The following is a 24330-nucleotide window of genomic DNA, read 5'->3' on the forward strand; positions in this document are numbered from 1 at the left end:
GTGAATAAAAAAATCCCAAGTATAATATGAAAAAAGGTATAAACTTGTGCAATTCAAGCTTGAATCCAGAATCATTTATGTTATTAATTTGGTATTACATTGTGCTTTGCTCTTTATATATTTCCTAAAAAAATAATGTGCTTTGTTCTTCATTGCCATTTCATATATTCAGAAGCCCTCTTGTTTGAAGCACTTATTGGGACCTTTTTAAAAAACTTCAACTCATACTCAGTTGTACCTTTATGTGTTTGTATGCTATATGCCTATCTTTGAGTTTCTTAATAAAAAAGGTTTCTTTATGATTGCTCACCTTTTCTTAGCGTCAAGGGACATGTCTTGTAGTGCTTATGATATGGTGCTTGATGAAAATTTACCATTTTTTTCTCATTGTCGAAATTTTCTCACCATTTTATCATTTGAATAAATTTGGCCCCTTGCTCAGAGAAAGATAAGGGGCCAAATTAGAAGCCATCTTTAATTTTCATAACTTTAGACATAACTATAATCCAATATTCTCAACTAGTTGGGAATATTTGGAGATGTGAACGTTGTTTTTCCAATATATGTTTGGAATAACTAATATATTTTGATCCTTTGCAAAAAATTGATTGCCCACCAGTGGCTTTTGGTTAGTTATAGTTAGTTGTTTTCTTCTAACAACCTAATCAACATCGTTGAAATGTAAAATGCACCGAGCAGTCTTAAAGGTGCAAATTGCAAGTTATAATCAGAGTAGCAAATGAATCTGGTTTAGTTGTTAGTCAGAATAACAAGAGTGCTTGCTAACTCTGTCTGATATTTTTAATTTGAAAGATTTTCTTTAAAAGCAATCACTTGTTTCCTCTATTTGTAATTGTTCAATTCCATTATATTGTTAAACAGTGACTAAGATGTTTTGTTTGACTAAATTTATCGATTTTAAAGCTAACTGAGTTGTATCACTTTCAACTTCAAATATTATAAAAAAAATAATAGAAAATGATTAAAAACGATTACTATCCGGAGGTATATATTTTTGGTCCGGAGGTAATATATTTTTGACTGTCTGAGTAGTCACTAAGTCAAATAAAAGTAGACACAATGAGAGCGGTACGTACTAATTTTCAAGTATGTAGTTAAGTTTCTTAATAGTTTAATTCTATGGAATACAGAATTTATCTTTATCAGGTAAGTTGATGCTTATTCATATTTATGAAGATCTTTATACTGTCTTGATCATGCGAATAAGATTTCCACCTGCGTTATGAAGAACATCAAATTTTCAGTATATCCTTGTTTACCACATAGCCATTCCTCTGTTGATTTATTCAAAATAATTGCATCGTTGAACTTTATTTTTGGCTATAGTTTCTTTTTCCTTGTGTGATCCTTATCAACTATTTGTTAATTGTTACATCCGTCAATGTTTGCATTGCTGACGTTCCAGTTCATTGTCCATGTTTCCCGGCAAAAAATTGATTATAATGATTTGCTTAATAAGTTTCCTTTAGCTTTTCCTTGAACTGTGAGTATTATCATCTAAGAGAACCATTTGCATGTGAAGATTGGGCAGTTAAGAGAAGTTTCTAACAAGACGAACACAGCGGAACTGAAGTTATTTTTGGAAGTGGAGAATGTGGCGGTACCTCCTTAAATACCCTAAAGATTATTTTTCTAATTTCTTAGTTTTAGTTCTAGCTATTGTCAGGTATTTTATGCCGTTGAGTCTGCTGTTTCTCACGACTACTGCATGGAAAAATACTAGGATCTTGTTCCTGTTCCTTCACCTGATAAAAGTGAAGATGATATACTCCTTTTCTTCAAACTTTATGATCCCAAAAAAGAAGAGCTACGGTAAGTATGTTTTTTCTTAGAGAATACATATTACGTATTAAGAATTCCACTAAGCCATTTGAAATACTTGGAAAAGTGAATGAATTGGCTGGATTTGCTCCTGACCAAGAAATTGAACTTTTTGAGGTGTGTTACTGTTGCCTTCTTTCTGTTATTGATGCCATGATGATTATGTATCTAATGTTATTGACCCACAGGAAATAAAAATGAACCTTCAGTCATGTGTGAACGCCTAAACAAGAATGCTTCTTTTCCATTTAGCCGCATTTTTTGCTTGTAGACATTATTGGCATGGAGCATTAAGGGCTTGAAACTTAGGAATTTGGAAATTTTTATTCATGACTTGTTGAAAAGCCTTGTGGCCGTCAAGGTAGAGTGAACCATGGCCCACATGATGCAAAATACATGTGATTAAAAAGATGACTAAGTGAGCAAAATTCATCTTTTATTACCTAAGGAAATTTCTAGAAAATTGAAGAAAAATTGGAAAAAAAAAGAAGGGAAAACGGCCAAGGAAGGTGCACATGACTAGCCATGTGCCATGAATAAATATATATATATGTGTGTGATGACTAAATGAGAGGTAAGTCATCATTTGTAACTCAAGAAAATTCAAGAAGAGTGGAGAAAGGGAAGAGAGAGCTTAGGCCAAGCAAGCTGGCCGAAGATGGTCCCTTAAGTTTGATTGTGAAAAATAATTTTCTCCTTGTCTTCCTACTAATTAGAAGGTCCTTGTTAACATGAGCTAGTTGTTGGAGCAAGCAAGGCATCCGTTTGCATGATTCATGATCCTAGCCGAGAAGAGGAAGTGAAGGAACAAGGTATGGTTCAATCTTATTTTTCATGTGTGATGCATGGTTTGTGGATATTGTAGCATATGGAAATGAATGAAAATCATGAATATGTGGGTGTTGGAGTATAGCCGTGGGTGTATGGGTGCTAGGCCGTGTGTGTGTTGTGTGTCTAGGAGTGAAGGGTTAGTTGTATTTAGCATGTTTGGAGGCTATTGTAGTGTGTAGAGAATAAATGAAATTCATGAAATGACACATGTTGATGTTGGCCGTGTATGGGCTGGTTTGGGGCAGCCATATTAAACCGATGTTATCTAGTATTTTGGTTGTTGTCGTCATGCATTCTATGATGTAAAATGAAGTTTAATGAGCCAAGTTGAGGTCGCAAAGGTTGCGGGCTGAATTGGAAGTTATTGTGCTTTTAATGTAATTTTTGTACTTAAGAGAATGGCATTGATAAGGTGTGGATTGTTAGTGTAATTCATGAATTTAGAAGAGAGGGATGTGCTATTGTGTTGATCTCGGGTTTGAGAGGAATTCGGGTGAGTTGGAACATTGTTCGGGTTGTTTGAAATATTGTATAAATTGTTCAAAGTGTTCTTGAATCGTGTTTGAATGGCCTCGGAATAATATTTGAACGTATGACCATTGGTGTTAGTTTGAATGTATGGAGTTTATTTGAATAAATGGAATATTGTCGACTTATGTAGAAAGGAGTTGTTAATGTTAGAATGCGTTTGGAATTGATTCGTAATGTTGGTAATATGATTGTTGGTATGGTTGTTGTTGATTTGGCCGAGTTGAATTCTCGGGGTTGATGGATTATAGGGGAGATGCTTTGCCCAAATTTACGTGGATAAAGTGAAGACTTGGAATCGACTTCTTCAATGCTTATGGCTAATGGTCGCTACCCAATGACGTTATTGTAGATCGTGGGAAGCCGAGGCGTAAGTTAGGATTAGCTTAGGGGGCAGCCAAGGTATGTAAAGCTCACCTTTCTTTCTTTGGCATGTCTTAGTGTAAATAGGCTATGATATGATCCCCGAGGTAATTCTACTCCTCCGATCCGAGCATGTTTATAATCCTTATTTGCTTCTTGATATCCGCATTCATAATGTAGTCAAATTATGATTCTTGTGCCCATTGTATGATTAAATATGAATAAGCATAAAAGATTATGTTCGTAAAAGAGTCTGTAACTACGAATGTCCGTAACTTTCGGAGATGGAACCGGATGACCTTGAAACCTTCGTAGGAAGTTTTGTAATGTGTAATGACCTCGGAAACTACTTGTGATTTCCGTGGGCCCGGGCTTTCGGATTCGATTTGATGAACTTAATAAAGTTAACAATCCGCCCGCATGATTACTTATTTATGTTAAGTATAGAATTCTATATATATGATTGATACGTAATTATGATGCCTAAAGTTCTATTTGATAAGTGGCTAATATTCCGAAAAAATTTGATTTGGTCAACCCATCGTTTGTAAATGATAATTTATATATTATTCGGTTAAGTCCGTGTAAATGTATGAAATGAGAATCCGTATGCATATGATTTTGATATGTAACTATGATGGATAAAGTTATATTTGATATGTTTCCGAGTAACATTCGGAAGGAACTTGATTTGGCTATTGCTTTGGCTTGTAAATGATAATTCGTTTGATTATTCTATGGAATCTTGAATGTTTTGAATGACATATAGATCCCACGATTTCGCTCGTGCATAATATTGTTACTTCTTCGCCGAGTCCGGGCCGGTACTATCGTGCGCACAATGCGAAGTATGATGAGCTTCCGAAGTATGATGAGCGACTAATATGATATGGTGTTATGATGTGTTCGATATCATGGTGTTATGATGTGTCCGTACGCCGAGCCCCTTTTGGCCGGTACCGTGGTTATATGATATGATGATGTGTGACGGAGATGAATGAGATACAAAACTTCCGAAGTATGATGAGTTGTGGCGCCCAAGGCGGGAGGGGCGACCACGTTCCGTCCGTCGGGTCCATTATGGACCGCATAGGGTATATGATAATGCTGATAATTTGATGATCGATGATAATATTTGATAATGTGATGATCGATAATATAATGAATACGATAATACGATGATACGCAATGTTAATAATATAATGACGATAATTCTTTTAATCTGATGATATGATAATATGATGATTTCGTTTAATGTGATGATATGACATATACATGTTATATGTATAAATATTCGAGACATGATCCGTTGATTTCGGAGCCGGTGGTGGGGCAAACCCAATGGTGGGGCAAACCCGGTGGCGAGGCACATTCCGCAAATTTGGTTTAGGCGAATCCCACATTGTTTAGGCGAATCCCACATTGGTTTAGGCGAATCCCACATCGGTTAATGTCGGCCTACTACGATATGTTTTACTTTATATATATATGAGATAAAATGTTTTTCAAAGAAGGCTAAGTATTTTGAGCATTCTGATTGTTATATCTGTCTTCTGTACCTCTTATGCACTATTTGTATTACAGATACATGTACTCCGGTATTCTGACTATTATGCACATTTTCTGTACTCTTCATTTCGGTCATGATCTCGTTTTCTGTATTCCATGCTTTACATACTCAGTACATATTCCGTACTGACCCCCTTTCTTCGGGGGGCTGCGTTTCATGCCGCGCAGGTACACCCAGGTGAGCTAAAGATATTAGCAGAAGATGTTCCGGCGGGATTGGCGAACTCCATTTTCTCCGGAGTATGCTGTAGAGTCGGGTTTGTTTGTGTTATGATATCGAGTCATGTTAGAGACTTTGCGTAGACAGTCGTGTGTATAAGATGTCGATTGTGACCGACTCTATAAGCCGTTGTATTGCTATGCTTGATATTACGGACTTTGTACGTTTGTAAGTTTTGCTTGATTTGAAAAGGATGTAAATCATGTTTGTTTCATACAAAATTTTATTAGGTATTTATGATCTGGTCGAGGGCCCAATATGAATACGAGTATTACGATAGTCAGAGGGTTCGCTCGGCCCTAGATAAGGGTCGGGTGCCCATCACACCCTATCGGAAATTGGGGTGTGACAAATTGGTATCAGAGCGGTTCGTCTTGGGGGCTGTCTGCAAAGTCGTGTCCGGTAGAGTCCTGTTTATGGTGTGAAGCGCGCCACATTTATAAGCAGGAGGCTACGGGGCATCTAGGATGGTTACTCTTCTTTCGCCTCTTAGATCGTGCTATAGAGCCAAGTCATAGGAAATAAGATTCCGAATACTAACCTTTGATTTCGGCGTAGAAAAATGGTGTTGACAGACGGAAGCGACTAGCGGTATTGAAAGTTACCGAGCACGCAGGTAAGTAAAGGTATGAAAGTTATATGTCAAGTATGGTATTGACGTACGATTGAAATGTGAAGTTGAACATTGAAAAGGAAAGTAAGCGAGAAAGTGTAACACGTGTAGTCGTGATGAGCATATGAGGTAAGTCTAATATTTTCAGCCTTTTATGAATATTGAGAGCCCTGTGTGGCTATGATACGATATGATATGACATGATATGTATATATGATGATGGCCCTGTGAGGCACTGTTGGTATCTCCTGCGTGCAGGTTTTGGGATAGTAAGAAATACAGAGGAAACTCTGCCGAAATTTTTCTGGAAATAATACGAGAATGAGATATAAGTTTGGAAGATATTTCGAAAAAGTCATGTTAATAGTAGCGATGAAAGTTGACTAAGCTGTAAAGTACGGCTGCCCTCTAGGAATAAGTTAGCTGTGGAATGAGTAGTGACATAGGAAATAAGATGTCGGTGGAAATATGGTAGTAAGAAATTTGGAAGGACTTGTGCCACTAGGCGATGATTTAGAAAGGATTGGATGATTTAGAAAGGATTTGGATAAAGTGACATGACTAAGATAAGGGTATGAAGGAAAAAGAATTGTGACGAATAGGAACGTATTGATAAGACGAGCCGGTGAGATGTGTTGTGAGGGCATTTCGGGAATATGTTAAAGATCCCGACTTACTCAATATTATGTCTTTGAAGGTCGTGCGGTGAGGTGGACGTAATCATACGGGCGCTAAAGCATCGTATTTCCTCAAAGTTTTAAAGTTAAGCGTGCTGGAGTGAGGGAAATTTCAGGATGGGTGACCCCCCTGGGAAGTATTTTGAAAATTTTATGAAATTTAGACATAAGGAGTAAAGGAGCAGTTGGAGTAATCGAAGGGGAATTAGAGTATGTAGGGTGACCAGAAACCTTAAGAGGACGCGTAGAACGGGCCGGATCAGGTCGGTGAAGAAAAGGAGTTAACGGAAAGAGGAAATAAAAGGAAGCGGGACAACGGTATAGTAATAGGTTAAGACGTGTGTAACGGGGGACACGAGTGCTATAAGTGACGGGACAGTGAAAGGCCAAGTTATAGAAAGACGAGGAACAAGGCAAAATGAATGCTAGAAAATGACTGGGATGATACGGATAAAATGTGAACGAACAGAATACGTTTTGGAAATGAGAAAAGGACTATGTAAGAGTAGTGTGTTCTGAACGACACAGAGGTAGCATAAGATTTCTCGTGTGTAGAAAAAGAACATGCATGAATGGATAATGGTATAAGCATACCCCTAAAAGGGGGGAAGCGGGTGAGAGAAATGCAAGAGTGGGATAAGAACAGTTGATACGGTAGTGTGTTTGGTATGGACGCCTGGGCTACCAATGAGGCCCCCCTCACCGAAGTAAGTTAGTAAAATCGGAAAACCAACAATAAGTGTATAAGAGTCAGGATGGTGTTTGAGGCAGTGTGAGAAGTCTTGCAAAAACCTCGAATGACAGGACACTAGAAAATGGACGTGTATGAAGAAAACGAGGATGATGAGAGAATGGTATTGGATAACTTAAGAGATAGTGTGAAGGATAGCGCTAGTTATAAAAAGGGAGCTCCCCCGAGGTGCTTATGAGACCCCGTAAGACTAGTTGAACATTCGAGGACGAATGTTCTAAAGGGGGGAAGGATGTTATATCTCGCATTTTGTACGTTGGAATATTTTAAGACAATCGCGGGAAGTTAAGGGCGAGGCCATTCTCCGGTTTTGCTTTAAGGCGCAAGTTGCTTGTAGACATTATTGGCATGGAGCATTAAGGGCAAACTTGGAAATTTGAAAATTATTATTCATGACTTGTTGAAAAAGCCTTGTGGCCGTCCAAGGTAGAGTGAACCATGGCCCACATGATGCAAAATACATGTGATTAAAAAGATGACTAAGTGAGCAAAATTCATCTTTTATTACCTAAGGAAATTTCTAGAAAATTGAAGAAAATTGGAAAAAAAAAAAGGGAAAAATGGCCAAGGAAGGTGCACATGACTAGCCATGTGCCATGAATAAATATATATATATATGTGTGTGATGACTAAATGAGAGGTAAGTCATCATTTGTAACTCAAGAAAATTCAAGAAGAGTGGAGAAAGGGAAGAGGAGAGCTTCGGCCAAGCAAGCTGGCCGAAGATGGTCCCTTAAGTTTGATTGTGAAAAATAATTTTCTCCTTGTCTTCCTACTAATTAGAAGGTCCTTGTTAACATGAGCTAGTTGTTGGAGCAAGCAAGGCATCCGTTTGCATGATTCATGATCCTAGCCGAGAAGAGGAAGTGAAGGAACAAGGTATGGTTCAATCTTATTTTTCATGTGTGATGCATGGTTTGTGGATATTGTAGCATATGGAAATGAATGAAAATCATGAATATGTGGGTGTTGGAGTATAGCCGTGGGTGTATGGGTGCTAGGCCGTGTGTGTGTTGTGTGTCTAGGAGTGAAGGGTTAGTTGTATTTAGCATGTTTGGAGGCTATTGTAGTGTGTAGAGAATGAATGAAATTCATGAAATGACACATGTTGATGTTAGTACCGTATGGGCTGGTTTGGGGCAGCCATGTTAAACCGATGTTATCTAGTATTTTGGTTGTTGTCGTCATGCATTCTATGATGTAAAATGAAGTTTAATGAGCCAAGTTGAGGTCGCAAAGGTTGCGGGCTGAATTGGAAGTTATTGTGCTTTTAATGTAATTTTTGTACTTAAGAGAATGGCATTGATAAGGTGTGGATTGTTAGTGTAATTCATGAATTTAGAAGAGAGGGATGTGCTATTGTGTTGATCTCGGGTTTGAGAGGAATTCGGGTGAGTTGGAACATTGTTCGGGTTGTTTGAAATATTGTATAAATTGTTCAAAGTGTTCTTGAATCGTGTTTGAATGGCCTCGGAATAATATTTGAACGTATGACCATTGGTGTTAGTTTGAATGTATGGAGTTTATTTGAATAAATGGAATATTGTCGACTTATGTAGAAAGGAGTTGTTAATGTTAGAATGCGTTTGGAATTGATTCGTAATGTTGGTAATATGATTGTTGGTATGGTTGTTGTTGATTTGGCCGAGTTGAATTCTCGGGGTTGATGGATTATAGGGGAGATGCTTTGCCCAAATTTCGTGGATAAAGTGAAGACTTGGAATCGACTTCTTCAATGCTTATGGCTAATGGTCGCTACCCAATGACGTTATTGTAGATCGTGGGAAGCCGAGGCGTAAGTTTGGATTAGCTTAGGGGGCAGCCAAGGTATGTAAAGCTCACCTCTCTTTCTTTGGCATGTCTTAGTATGAATAGGCTATGATATGATCCCCGAGGTAACTCTACTCCCGCGATCCGAGCATGTCCGTGATTCTTATTTGTTTCTTGATATCCGTATTCATAATGTAGTCAAATTGTGATTCTCATGCCTTTGGTGTGATTAAAAATGAATATGCTTGGAAAGAATTGTTTGTAAAAGAGTCTAAAACTACGAACGTCTGTAACTTCCATAGGAAGGCTCGGATCGCTTCGATATGTCCGTAGGAGGTTCGTAGCGTATTAAGATTATAATGTTCCAAGGCGTGCTCGGATCGGTTGCTACTTGTCCGTGGGCCCGCGGACATTCCGTTGGGTAGTTGATGACTTGTTAAAAGAACTTAATAAAGTTAACAATCCGACCCCCGCATGTGATTACTTATTTATCTGTTAAGTCTGAAATAAGAATTCGTATATATATATATATGATGCCTAAAGTTCTATTTGATAAGTCCGGGATAATATCTGGAAAAGATTTGATTTGGTCAATGCCAAGGCTTGTAAATGATAATTTGTCTGATTATTCGGTTAAGTCTGTGTAAATGTATGAAATGAGAATCCGTATGCATATGATTTTGATATGTAACTATGATGGATAAAGTTCTATTTGATATGTTTCCGAGTAACGTTCGGAAGGAACTTGATCTGACTATTGCTTTGGCTTGTAAATGATAATTCGTTTGATTATTCTATGGAATCTGTATGAATGTTTTGAATGACATATAGATCCCACGATTCTGCTCGTGCATAATATTGTTACTTCCTTCGCCGAGTCCCTGGTCGGTTATTATCGTGCGCACAATGCGAAGTATGATGAGCTTCCGAAGTATGATGAGCGACTAATATGATACGATATGTTACCGAAGTATGATGAGCTTCTGATATCATGGTGTTATGATGTGTCCGATACACCGAGCCCCTTTTGGCCGGGTACCGTGGTCATATGATATGATGTGATGATGTGTGACGGAGATGCAGGAGATACAAAAATTTCCGAAGGATGATGAGTTGTGGCGCCCAAGGCGGAGAGGGCGACCACGTTCGTCCGCCGGTCCATATTATGGACCGCATAGGGTATATGATATGATAATTTGATATCCGATGATATGATGATTTGATAATGTGATGATCGATAATATAATGAATACGATAACACGATGATACGGTAATATAATGACTCGTTTAATCCGATGATATGATAATATGATGATTTCGTTTAATGTGATGATATGACATATACATGTATTCTGAAATACGATCTGTCGGTTCCGGAGCCGGTGGTGGGGCAAACCCAATGGTGGGGCAAACCCAGTGGCGAGGCACATTCCGCACTGGTTTAGGCGAATCCCACATTGGTTTAGGCGAATCCCACATCGGTTAATGTCCCACATGACATGTTCTATTTATATATATATATATATATATATATGAGATAGAAATGTTTTCAAAAGAAAGCTAAGTATTTTGAGCATTCTGATTGTTATATCTGTCCTCTGTACCTCTTATGCACTACCTGTATTATAGATACATGTACTCCGGTATTCTGACTATTATGCATATTTTCTGTACGCTTCATTTCGGTCATGATTTCGTTTGTTTTATATTCCATGCTTTACATACTCGTGTACATATTCCGTACCGACCCTCTTCTTCGGGTTTGTAAGTTTCATGCCGCGCGTACACCCGGTGTGAGCTAAAGATATTAGGTATTTATGATCGAAGATGTTCCGATAGCGGGATTGGCGAGCTCCATTTTCTCGGAGTGCCGCCGAGTCGGGGTTTGTTTGTGTTATGATATCGAGTCATGTTAGAGACTTTGCGGAAGATGAGTCGTGTGTATAAGATGTCTCTGAAGTTGAACAAGAAGCCGGCTCCTATAATATGTTGTATTGCTATGCTTGATATTACGGACTTTGTACGTTTGTAAGTTTTGCTTGATTTGAAAAGGATGTAAATCATGTTTGTTTCATACAAAATTTTATCCATTGATGACACAAATATTTATTATTTTGAAATAGATCGGTCGAGGGCCCAATATGATTTTTGTATTGAGTTATCAGTAGTTATCCATTCTTTCATTAATTCCGGAGCGAAAAGCAATACATATGATTACGGCTTCGGTTCTCGCTAAGTAGTGGACAAAGTAGCTCGCTATCCTCTTCTTTAATTTTGCCTTAACTGTCCGGACGACCCTTCAAAAATTAGGATTACGATTGTGCCGACTCCTCATAATCAAGCAATACATATGATCAAGAACCAAAGCCCAACCCCATTTAATATTGGTCTGTTGATCATATGGTTGACATGCTTATCCACTACAATCAGGCTCGTTGTACATGGATTGACTTCAGCAGGAAGCATATAAATGCTTTTTGTAAGCTTTACTTTTTGACGAAGTAGCACGGTAGTTTTTTACAATGATGCATGTTGTGTTTGATTGACTCTCTTTAGATATTACTCTTTGTTCTTTTTGATTTGTTATTTTTATCTCTTGACAGATCTACGATATTAGACATGAGGTTCGACATCCCTCGCGTAGTTGCAAATGTCTGAGGACACTCAAGGTCAACTCTCATCATTCCACAAAGGATGAGGTGTGTCTGAGATGACCAAGTTTCTTTTTATTGAGTTTTTACATTCCTTTCAGATTGAAATTCTGAATATAAGATTGCCTAAGCAGAGTACTATGGGTGATGTGCTTAATGAAATCAAATCAAAGGTAAGTTTTGCTGCATTAATATCTTTAATTGCTGCATTGAGTATTTGAAAAAGAATAGCAGTTTCCTCCTCCTCGGTAAAAAGAACATATCACAGAAGAGTGTCATCCCCTAGTAAATTCTTTTGGTTAGGTGGAGGGTTTGTATCTACTGCCATTTTCTTTTCAGAAGAGAATATATGTAGGGAAATTTGATGCAGCCACATCTTGGACATCCATGGTACATGTGTTGGATACTTGCCTCGAGGTTTCCATGTTATAGATCTTGGTATGGTGTTCCAAATGGGGGACATATTAGGATGTTTTGATTGGTTTTCCCTCATGTTCTTTTAGCTCATTAGTTGAGTGATGTTGTCTTTCTTATTACCCTGCTGTTTTACTCATAATTTGTGAGTTCAAATGGATTCCTTAATAGGAAAGTTAGTTAGTGGGGAGATAGGATGACAGGTTCTAGGAAAACTGCTTTTCTGATTTTCCTTTTTCAACCAAATTCGGGGCAAGTCTTATTTTTTATTTTAATAGTTATAGCGAAGACAAAAAGTTCGAGAAGAGGAATATTTTGAAAGAAATAGTTAACTTTTCATGATGTTGCCCCAAGGACTTTGGTTCAATGGCCAAGGTAGTACAGCACGGGATGTGTGGTAGGTGCAGGTCATGAGTTCAAAACCCGATTATTGCTTTAAGTCTGATGTGGTTAAGCGTAGTGGGGGGCGTGCCCATGTCCCCGAGTTTTATAGCTGAAACAAGGATTTCTCTATGGTAAAAGAAATTATTGTTCGTGACGTTGAAAATCTTTGCTGCTGACAGTAGCTGCATGCAATCCTTTTTGATTTCACAAGTTGAAAACAATGACCAACACACTTTCGAGCATTCAACTTCAATGGAGATTGTATTGCTGACTCCAAGCCAAGAAACACAAATACAACCATCCAACGTAAGAAAGATAGTAAAGAGGAAGAGGATACAAAGAGCGAAACAAAAATTTTGACATCTAGTGCATCAATGGATCAAGTAAAGTCAAGAAGTGCACGAATAACATCGCAATTACACGTCATCAACTGTACAAGGTGGAAAATTCGTGCACACAAAGGTTGTATATCAAATGTCTTAACTCAAATAGCATTTGGCGTTTCCATAGTTCAAGGGTGAAAAACTCAGAATTTTTCAAAGTGGTTAAGTGTTACACCTCGAAAAAAAAAAAAGTTGACAGAATTTTGGGTCAAATTTGGAGGGGTATATCTCCTAGTATATTAGGAGTTTTAAGGTGTTTCAAAAGCCTAAAACGAAGTTCGTTGAGTCTAGTTTCCAACGCAATAAACCGCTCATCGATATGACATCGAAGTAGAGAATTATGAATGTTACAAGTTAGGCTGACAGAGCAAAAACGCGTGCTACAGTAACTGCTACTGTATTGCTACAGTGACCCGACCCGACTTTACCCACCTATATAAGGAACAAAACCTCATTTTTTTCACCCTAAAAACAGATCCTAGAGTTCAGCAACATATAAGGGCATTTGTGTCATAAAAAGTTGAGGGATTTGAGTGATTTTAACTAATTAAGGCTCGGGTGGTGCATAGTTGTGACAATAGCATCATTTTGCGGTGGAATTTGACGTGAATTCAAGGTGAACATCGGAGATATAATCGTTTTAATAAGAATAAGGTATGAATCTTTCCTTATTATCGTTGTTCTTGGTTTATTTACGGAGATAGAACTGTCAAATAGCCGTATAATAGTTTTGTTGGTAGAGATATGGGATAAACCCCATATGGGATGGTTATGGAGTATTTTGGTATTGAGAATATTATGATTGATGTTGGTATTGTTGTTGTTGTTGTTGTTGTTGTTGTTGTTGTTGTTGGTTGTTGAATTGAGATTTTGGGCAGGGCATAAAAAACATGGGAGATGTCGCCAAATTTCGCATTCATTCTAGAAAGATTTAGTTTGAGGCTTAAGACAGGCCTATGAAGATGAGTCTAATAATAGTATAAATTTTCTTGAATATAGATTTACGAGCCTGAGAGGACAAGCCTTGAGTAGTTAAAGTTAACGCGACCGAAAAGGTATGTTAAGGCTTTCCCTTTCCTTCATTTTGGCATGATCCTTTGATATGAGCAAACAACGAGTAATCAAATCTCCATATTACTCTACTCTTAGAAGTATTAGGAGTATCTAAGTTATTGATGATCCTGTACACCTCTATTATGATTATTCCTTTTGTTCATGGGTCCTAAATGTTGTATCATGATAATGTTAGTGTATGTTTATGCATTACATTCATTTGCATACATGCATATTGACCCATGACCAGAAGGCATTATATACGCGTATATTATATATATATATATATATATATATATGGGGTATGGGAAAGGGAGAGGCGTTATATACGCATTATCACCTGATCAGCTAGTGCACAGTGATGATGATTATGCCTCAAGGGGCCATTATGCTATTATGCCCGAAGGGGCCATTATGCTATTATGCTCGAAGGGGCCTATATGGGATATGAATCGGATCGTACATTCCTCGGCACTATGACCTATGCATATCATACGCCCGCAGAGGCAATTTCATTGAGTATACATATAGATGAATTCATACAGATATGTTCAGATAGTCGACATTCACGTATGTATTCAATCACCGCTTAGTTTATGATTCTCGCATTTTCTTCATGACTCCTATGTGCATGTTACTCTTTCCGACTTACATACTTAGTACATTATCCGTACTGACTCCCCTATTAAATGGTGGGGGGAGGGGGGGCCGCGTTCACGCCCGGCAGTGTTCGGATAGCCAGAGACAGTATCGTATCCTTAGGATGCTTCTTCGCCTGATAATGGAGCACTCCTCTCTTCGTCGAGCCGCCGTCAGACCGAGTGTGTGTGTCCTATTGTTATGCGGGTAGGGCGGAGTCCCTTGTCCGTCCGCGCATGTCCAAGATGTCGCAGAGGCTCATAGACGCCAGATTCGGTCGACAAACAGGTGGCCGCTCAACACATGTTTGGTTACATAGTTTTATCGAGTAGCCTTGTCGCTTGTACCCCGCTTCAGCTTTAGTGATGCATATATATATATATATATATATATATATATATATGTGACCCTCCAGGTTTATGACATCTATCGCTTAGCGTATCATGTTGTGAGTGCCCCTCGGTGGCCTAACGAGCATGAGTAGATATGTCATGTACGTTTAATGGCATCTAGGAGGTCAGCTTCTGGGTGTCCGTCATGGTCCTCCAGTTGGGCTGTGACATTAAGTTTGAATAAAAACACAGTTGTTCAATTGATTTCATTACCTCTGACATGAGGAACGCAACATCAAAAGTCATATCCGAGTCCATAACAGACCTAGTACGCCATACACTATAAGACATAACCCCTAAATTTGTGATTGAAGAAATGAGAAGCAGATATGGGTTGCTCATTGGTTACAACAAACCATGACGTTCCCTCCAACACGCTTATGATGTGATAAGAGGGAGCCCAGAAAATAACTACAAACTTACCACAATATCTTCACATGATGAAAGAGAGGAATCCTGACACATTTGTTAACATCAGATGGGATAATAAAATAAGTTTATGTATGTTTTTTTCGCTTATGGAGCATCAATCGAGGGTTGGATTTGTCGTGAAAGATATCACTGCGGTCAAATTTGTCGTGAAAGATGAAAGTTATCAATATAACGTAAACTTGAAAGATATGAGTTGTAGCTACTTGGAGTTCCAAAACTGACGAGCTACCATGCACCCATGCCATGATAGTTATAGATAAAAGAAGTTTGAACAAATCTGCATATTGTTCGGACTGGTTCAAGAAACAAGCCTGACAGGAGACATATAAAGATGTAACCCTCTCAGTTGGAAATGAAGCCTCATGGATTGTTCCACAAAACATCAAGGATATCAAAATAACCCTATCGGATGTAAAAATCAGGCTTGGGAGAAAACGAAAGAAAAGATACCGTTCAAGAGGAGAATCAACAAAGTACACATACAGATGTGGTAGATGCATGTTCTTCGAACACACTAGGACGTCCTGTAACCATAGTCCAACTCTCAATCCATATGCAAGGAGATACAAGAAAAGAAAATTGTGATGATCACATCACACCATTAAAATGCTTTATAGGATGTTCTTATGAATTAAATATGTATGATATAAAATTTGTTTTTGGTTAGACTATTACATGTGTCATTATCTTATGATATTTGCCCCATAAGATACAGTCTGACAAAATTGTGACTCAAGGGCACATATAACAAACTTTTGCATGAAAAGAAACAACTTTGATATAAGTAAGACTGAGACCTGGATAATCTCAAACCACTTATGCCTTATGGCATAATTATACTTTTCTCTATTATTTTTTTTCTTTTTTATTAAATTGCTATCTTCTTAGTGTTGATAATAAAACAATATAAAATAGCAAGAGAAACTTTAGACTTAATGAGATCTCCAGTACTTGTGTTCCATAAACATTGGAAAAAAAAATCAGTAACTTTATCTTATCCAGTTTTATAATTTGTGCCTCATGTGGCAGGTAAAACAGGTGTTTTCGGGAAAAAGGGCAAAAACAAAATTAGTATTTCAAAGACTACAACCTGATAAATGTGTACTACTTATGCCATAGGGCATACTCTTACCTCTATTGTTTTTAACTTCTTATGCCTTAAAGACAACTTATCCCTTAAGGCATAACGGTATTCTTTGTTTTTTTAATTTCTTTTATATACTAAAAACAACAAAGATAACAAAAACTTCATTCATTTTATTGAAAATGATAAATAATTACAAAGATGATCCAATACTATGAGGATCATAAATTACTAAAAGAAAAAGAACCTAATCTATAATTACAATCACTTGATTCTTCGTAACGACAAAATTTATGCCATTGTTGCTGAAACCAACTGTACAACACAGAGTATCTCCTTCCTTCAGTCCATTCAAATCAACAAATTGTTTCCAGCCTTGATAAAGGTGCATGTATACACCAAGTTTATAAGTCATTTTGTATACATTCTTGGCAGAAATGACAACGGGTTCACACTCCTAGTCTGGAAGACTATCCCAGATGCTATTAGGAAGGATCCGCAAACAATCAACAAAATTAGTGTTACTAAAATTACATAACATTACAATAAGAAAAGAGATGAAAACAAAAAAGCTAAATGTAAAAATACACACATACAAAATCGTCAGCTTGCACATATGATTTTGTCAGTGTTTTCTCAAAATATTCTGTCATTTTTGTAGTGAAAGAATTATCTAAGAATTTCAGATGAAAAATATTGTTATTCTCATGAACAATAAAGGTCTTCTTTATAGTCTTGAGTAATATTTTCAGTCAAATACATTAATTTAGGTGAATGAATGTGTTTGTGACTACTAACATGGTTTAAATGAATGCGTTTGTTGACTACTCAACCACTCTTGTGCGACTGAATAATGCGTTTATGACTAGTCAAACACTATCTTATCCAATTTAATGAGGTCGGACTTGAAATCAAATAAAACAAAGTTATGCCTTTTAAGACATAATTTTAGATTCCAAAGTTAGTCAGACTATGCCTTAAGACATAACTTTAGATTCCAAAGTTAATCGAACTATGCCATAAGGCATAACTTTAGAATACAAAGTTGAACAACCTATGCTTAAAGGCATAACTTTATAATACAAACTTAAACAACCTATGCCTTAAGGCATAACTCTAAAATTGTATTCCTCTGGAAAAAAAAATAAAACAAGGGCGTGCCTTCTAAGGCATAACTTTAGAATCCAGGTATACCAGTTTCTGCCGGATACGACAAACCTTTGGCATCTCATGGAACTTGGAAAATTTATGCAATTTATACCGAGAGGCACAATCATTAAAACTTGGTAAAATTAAAACTTGTGCATTGAACTGGAGAAATTTAAAGAATTTATGTCCTCCACTTTTGTATAAAAAGGGATAGAACATAACAAAGCTTCACTAATCATATTAGAGAAAAGAAAATCAGTACGACAAATGATTCTTTATCGTGAGGAGCACAAAACTAAGAACAACAAAAATTACACTTAAAACGCCAAAATACCTAAAAGAACAACAAAAAAATTACAAAACCCCTAATCACTCTCATGAAACTCATCAACTTATCTAAGAATAGATAAAAGTGACGATGATTCCTTAAAAGAGGAATCGTCGGATATGATAAAAGGTTTCTGAGGGAAAACACCGCTAAGCTCCATAACAACAGTCTTTAGTACATTGAATTCATCATCCAACTCCCTTTGTTTAATTTTAGTTTTATCCATTAAATTAAGAATATTGGCAAAAATCTCTTGAGCTTGACCTTATCAACAGTAGAAGAATGACTGAAAGAATCAAACTACCTCGTCATCTTGTCAAATAGGGTACCAATTTCACATTTCATAAGTTCTCTATTTAGTGTTCTTTGGAAACAACCATCAGACAAAAATTTTGGTCTCACAGTTTCCAATCAGATTTTATCAACTGCCACCTCTGCATGATAGTTTCCATACTTTCATTGCTTCCGCTTGAACTTGTGTGATACATTTTGAACCTAAAAAAGATATTATATTGAAAACTCTATTTTTCATCCGAAGATGGATATTGATAGCATCACCTGTAGTGTAGCTTGCACCCTAAAAGAAGGTAGTTGAGTACTTACAAGTTCATTCAATATAGGTAGAAATTGAAGTCTATAGTCAAATTGGTAGTTGGCTAACATAAGCATTGAATACAAAAATCAACCACATTTTACAATATTCACTTTTAAAACACGCGTCTCGATACAAAAATCAAAGTTCTCATAGAAACAATTAAAAACAAGAAAGTCCGAGGGAGGGGCAGAACATCAGTTTACAAAGAGAACAAAGTATGCTAGAAGAGGTGAACTTTCAATTCTATAAGCAAAATTAAAAAGTACGCAAGTGTTGCCCAGAAAATTATGCCAGGAGGGGCAGAAGTTGAGTTTAAAAAGAACTCCAACAAAATACCAAAAAACCAAATTTCACTTTTATCAACAAATAAATTTTAGAATGCAATGATGTGATTTACAAGCACAAAACACAGAAGTCATTATAGTATCCTACAACAAAATCAAACTAAATCTTTTGTTTCTTCCAACGATTAACATTCTTCTTCTTTCCAAAGATACACTCCATGACATTGTGGTCATGGAAATCATGTCCTGGTTCTTCAGGTGGAGTCTCATCACCTTCTTCTAACTTGTTGTTTGCATGACAAACCAGATTAATTGACCATCCTCTCATGTAGGTCATCAAATCAAAGAGATCCCAATCATCTAGATTTTCACCATTGATCGGCATATCAGCAAACTTGACCACAAAATGACCACAATTCAAATCTCTAAAAGTCACAAGACAAGGTAGCTTTAGGACAACAGAAAAGTAAATCATAAAAAATAATAATCAACTAAAAACATCAGAAAAAGGTCAAAAAATAAGCAAGATACATACTAGCCTTGCGTTAGACAGTCAGCCAAAGTATATGTTAGATAACTAAAATCAGTATATGATGGCATGTATGTCTTGAAATCAAAAGCTTCCAACAATTGGGGGAGCATTAGGCCTGTGCACAAATCGGTTCAACCCGAATTTCCAAACTGATTTGAAATAATTCGGATAATTCAATTTGGATAATACAATTTGATTTTGATTTACAAATGTAATTGTAAAATATTACGGTTTAACGGTTCGTTGGCTTCAATTATCAACCCAACCGACCCGAACAAACCGAATTTATATGCACTAATGACTAATATGGCTAATACTCTAGTAGTCTAACTATATATATGCATAATACTTAATAGTGAAGTAGTATTTATGTAACTTCAGAAGTGGTGCAAATGAATGTCTGCATGTACACCTTGCACTGGATATTCATGGCCTTCTTGTCGTCTCCAAGTCGACTTCTTTTTGGTCTTTCATCTTTTCAACGTTCTTCTCACGAGCTATCTTTGCCTTTTAGCCATTGCCTCCACCCATGGCTTTGTTTGTTCTTTGATCTTAGTCTGTACAAATTAGAGTTTTTTATATTTTTTTTTTTTGAGGATGCATACCGAGTTATATGTTTGTCTTAGCTGCAAGTTGCAAGATGCCGGATTATTAATTTGTATATAATGTGGTGTTGGCGGATTTGTATGCTTGCACAAGTTGTCAAGCTATTGTTTTGCTATTTATATGCTATTATGCTTGCAAGTTTATGGTTTTTTCTTAGTTAATGTCTTGGTTATAAGGCTGCAAATTTAAGATCTCATTATTTTTGGTTATGTTTACTCTAAACTTTGAAATGAAAATAGTTGCTTGTTTAAATTTTGAACAAACCAAACAAATCGATTTGTGTAATCGAACCGAAATAATAAAACAACGAATCGAATTGAACCTAGAATGGATCGAGTTTGGTTGAGAGTTTTAGAAAGTCGAAATTTGAAATTTTAACCCGATGATGGCCAAAACCAAACCGAACCGATTTGTGCACAGGCTTAGGGAGCATAGCACAGTAGCACTTCACATGCTTAACCAAAACCTTATTATTCTCACTGTTATCAAGTGAGTCATAAACTTCAAGTCTACGCTCATCGTTTTGTGGTCAAGTTTGCTAATTTGCTGATCAATGGTGAAAATCCATATGTTGGGATCCCTCTGATTTGATGACTTACCTGAGAGAATGGTCAATTAATCTGGTTTTTCATGCAAACAACAAGTTAGAAGAAGGTTATGAGACTCCACTTGAAGCACTAGGACATGATTACCCTGATCACAATATCATGGAGTGCAACTTTGGGAAGAAGAACAAAGTCAATCGTAGGAAGAAACAAAAGATTTAGTTTGATTTTGTTGTAGGATACTATAATGACTTTTGTGTGTTGTGCTTGTAAATCACATTCTTAAATTTGTTTGCTGATAAAAGTGAAATTTGGATTTTTGGTATTTTGTTGGAGTTCGTTTTAAACTCAACTTCCTCCCCTCATGGCATAATTTTCTGGGCAACACTTGTGTGCTTTTTGTTTTGCTTATGAAACTGAAAGGTTGCCTCTTCCAGCATACTTTGTTCTCTTTGCAAACTGAAGTTCTGCCCCTTCCGGTAGACTTTCTAGATTTTATTTTTTTCTGTGATAACTTTGATTTTTGTATCGAGCACGTGTTTAAAAGTGGATATTATAAAATGTGGTTGATTTTAATGCTTATGCTATCCAACTACCACTTTGACAGTAGACTTCAATTTCTGCCTATATTGAATGAGCTTGTAAGTACTCAAGTACCCTCTTTTAGGGTGCAAGCTGCACTGCTGGTGATGCTTTAAATATAATATCTTTTTTAGGTTCAAAATGTATCACGCAAGTTCAAGCGGAAACAATGAAAATATGGAAAATCTCATGCAGAGGTGACAGTTGATAAAAACTGATTGGGAAACTATGAGTCCAAATTTTTTGTCTAATGGTTGTTATCAAAGAACACTAAATAGAGAACTTATGAAACATGGAACTGATACCCCATTTGACAAGTTGATGAGGCAGTTGATTTTTCCTGTCATTCTTCTACTGTTGCTAAGGTCAAGCTCAAAAGAGTTTTGAAAAATATTGTTAATCTAATGGATAAAATTAAATAGGAGTTGGATGATAAATTTAATGTGCTGAAGGCTGCCGTTATGGAGCTTAGGGGCGTTTTCCCTCAGAATCCTATTATCATATCCGACGATTCTTCTTCTGATGAATCCTCTTCACTTTCATCTATTCTTAGATAAGTTGATGAGTCTAATGAGAGTGATTAGGGGTTTTTGTAATTTTTTTGTTGTTCTTTTAAGTATTTTTGCATTTGAAGTGTAATTTTTGTTGTTCTTATATTTATGATCCTCATGATATATGGTCATTTGTTGTATTGATTTTATTTTGTCCAATATGATTAGTGAAGCTTTGTTATGTTCTATATTTTTTTATACAAAAGTGGAAGGCATAAATTCTTTAAATTTCTCCAGTTCAATGCACAAGTATTACTTTTACCAAGCTTTAATGACCGTGTCTCTTAGTATAAATTGCATAAATTAATCAAGTTTCATGAGATGACAAAGGTTTGTCGTATTTGGCAGAAACTGTTATTCCTAGATTCTAAATTTATGCCTTAGAAGGCACACCCTTGTTTTATTTGCTTTCCAGACGAAAATAATTTTAGAGTTATGCATAGGTTGTTTAAGTTTGTATTATAAATTATGCCTTAAGTCATAGGTTGTTCAACTTTTTATTCCGAAGTTATGCCTTGTGGCATCGTTTGATTAAGTTTAAAATTTAAAGTTATGCCTTAAGGCATAGTCTGACTAACTTTGGAATCTAAAATTATGCCTTAGAAGTCATAACTTTGTTTTATTTGCTTTGAAGCCAAATCTCATTAAATTGGATAAGATAGTGTTTGACCAGTCATAACGCATTTATTCAGTCGCACAAGAGTAGTTGAGTAGTCATCAAACGTATTCATTTAAATCATGTTAGTAGTCACGAACACATTCATTCACCTAAATTAATGTATTTGACTTGAAATATTCCTTAAGACTATAAATAAGACCTTTATTGTTCATGTGAATAACAATATTTTTCATCTGAAATTCTTAGATAATTCTTGCACTACAAAAATGACAGAATATTTTGAGAAAACACTAACAATAGCATATGTGAAAGCTAACGATTTTGTATGTGTAAATTTTTGCATCCATTTTTTTGTTTTCATATCTTTTTTTATTGTAGTGTTATGTAATTTTAGCAATACTAATTTTGTTGATTGTTTGCAGATCCTTCCTAATAGCATCTGGGATAGTTTTCTAGACTGTGAGTGTGAAACGATTGTCATTTTTGCCGAGAACGTATACAAAATGAATTATAAACTAGGTGTATATAGGCGTCTTTGTCAAGGCTAGAACCGGTTTGTTGATTCGAATGGACTGAAGCAAGGAGATACTCTGTATTTTACAGTTGGTTTAAGAAACAATGGCATAAGTTTTGTTTTTACGAAGAAGTAGGAGATTTTCATTATAGATTAGGTTCTTTTATTTTTTAGTAATTTATGATCCTCATAGTATAGGATCATCTTTGTAATTATCTATCATTTTCAATATCATGAATGAAGTTTTTGTTATCTTTGTTGTTTTTAGTATATAAAACAAATTAAAAACAATATAGGAAAGAATATCGTTATGCTTTAAGGCATAAGAAATTAAAAACAATCGAGGTAAGAGTATACTTATGGCATAAGTTGTATATACTTACCAGGTTATATTCTTTGAGATACCAATTTTGTTTTGCCCTTTTTCCTGGAAAAACTAGTTATACTTGCCACAGGAGGCACAAATTATAAAAATGGCTAAGATAAAATTGTTGATTTTGGTTTTTTTACCCAGTGTTTATGGAACACAAATACTGGAGGTCTCATTAAGTCTAAAGTTTCTCCTGCTACTATATTATTTTATTATCAGTGCTAAGAAGATAACAATTTAATAAAAAAGAAATAATGGAGGAAAGTATAATTAATTATGCCATAGGCATAAGTTGTTTGAGATTATCCAGGTCTCAGTCTTATATATAAGTTTTGCCTTTTCAGGCAGAAGTTTGTTATATGTGCCCTTGAGGCACAATTTTGTAAGTGCCTTATGGGGCAAAGATCATATGATAATGACACATGTAATAGTCTAACCAAAAACAAATTTTATATCATCCATATTTAATTCATAAAAAAAATCCTATAAAGCACTTTAATAGTGTGATGTGATCATCACAATTTTCTTTTCCTATATCTCCTTGCATATGGATTGAGAGTTGGATTGTGGTTACAGGACGCCTTAGTGTGTCGAAGAACTTGCATCTACCATATCTATATATGGTTTTCGTTGTTTCTCCTCTTGGACAGTATCTTTTCTTTTGTTTTCTTCCAAGGCTGATTTTTACAGCGGTGAGGTTATTTTGATATCCTTGATGTTTTGTGGAACAAAGCACCAGTCTTCATTTGTAACTAAGAGGATTTCACCTTTATATGTCTCTTGCCAGGCTTGTTTCTTGAACCAGTCCGAACAATATGTAGATTTGTTCAAACTTCTTTTATCTATAACTGCCATAGCATGGGTGCATGGTAACTCGTCAATTTGGAACTTCAAGCAATCACAACTCTTCTCCTTCAGGTTTGCATTATATTGATAACCTTCATCTTTCTCGACAAATTTGATTGCAGTGATATTTTCTACTTATGGAAAGTAGTAATACAATTCTTACATAAAAGTTGTCGTCTTTCTTTGTCAGGCATAATTTGTGTGGTTGTTATG

At 36.2% G+C, this 24330-nt stretch overlaps 1 long non-coding RNA gene across 1 annotated transcript; it reads left to right on the forward strand.

The window, feature by feature from the left end:
- Nucleotides 1–22451: 22451 nt before the first annotated feature.
- Nucleotides 22452–23153, forward strand: LOC132032540 (uncharacterized). The gene is made up of 2 exons (XR_009408505.1): nt 22452–22710; nt 22810–23153. It is a non-coding gene; the product is annotated as an uncharacterized LOC132032540 (long non-coding RNA).
- The last annotated feature ends 1177 nt before the right edge of the window (nt 23154–24330 follow it).

This window comes from Lycium ferocissimum, chromosome 10, assembly GCF_029784015.1.
Source record: "Lycium ferocissimum isolate CSIRO_LF1 chromosome 10, AGI_CSIRO_Lferr_CH_V1, whole genome shotgun sequence".
In the NCBI taxonomy this organism is placed as follows: domain Eukaryota; kingdom Viridiplantae; phylum Streptophyta; class Magnoliopsida; order Solanales; family Solanaceae; genus Lycium; species Lycium ferocissimum.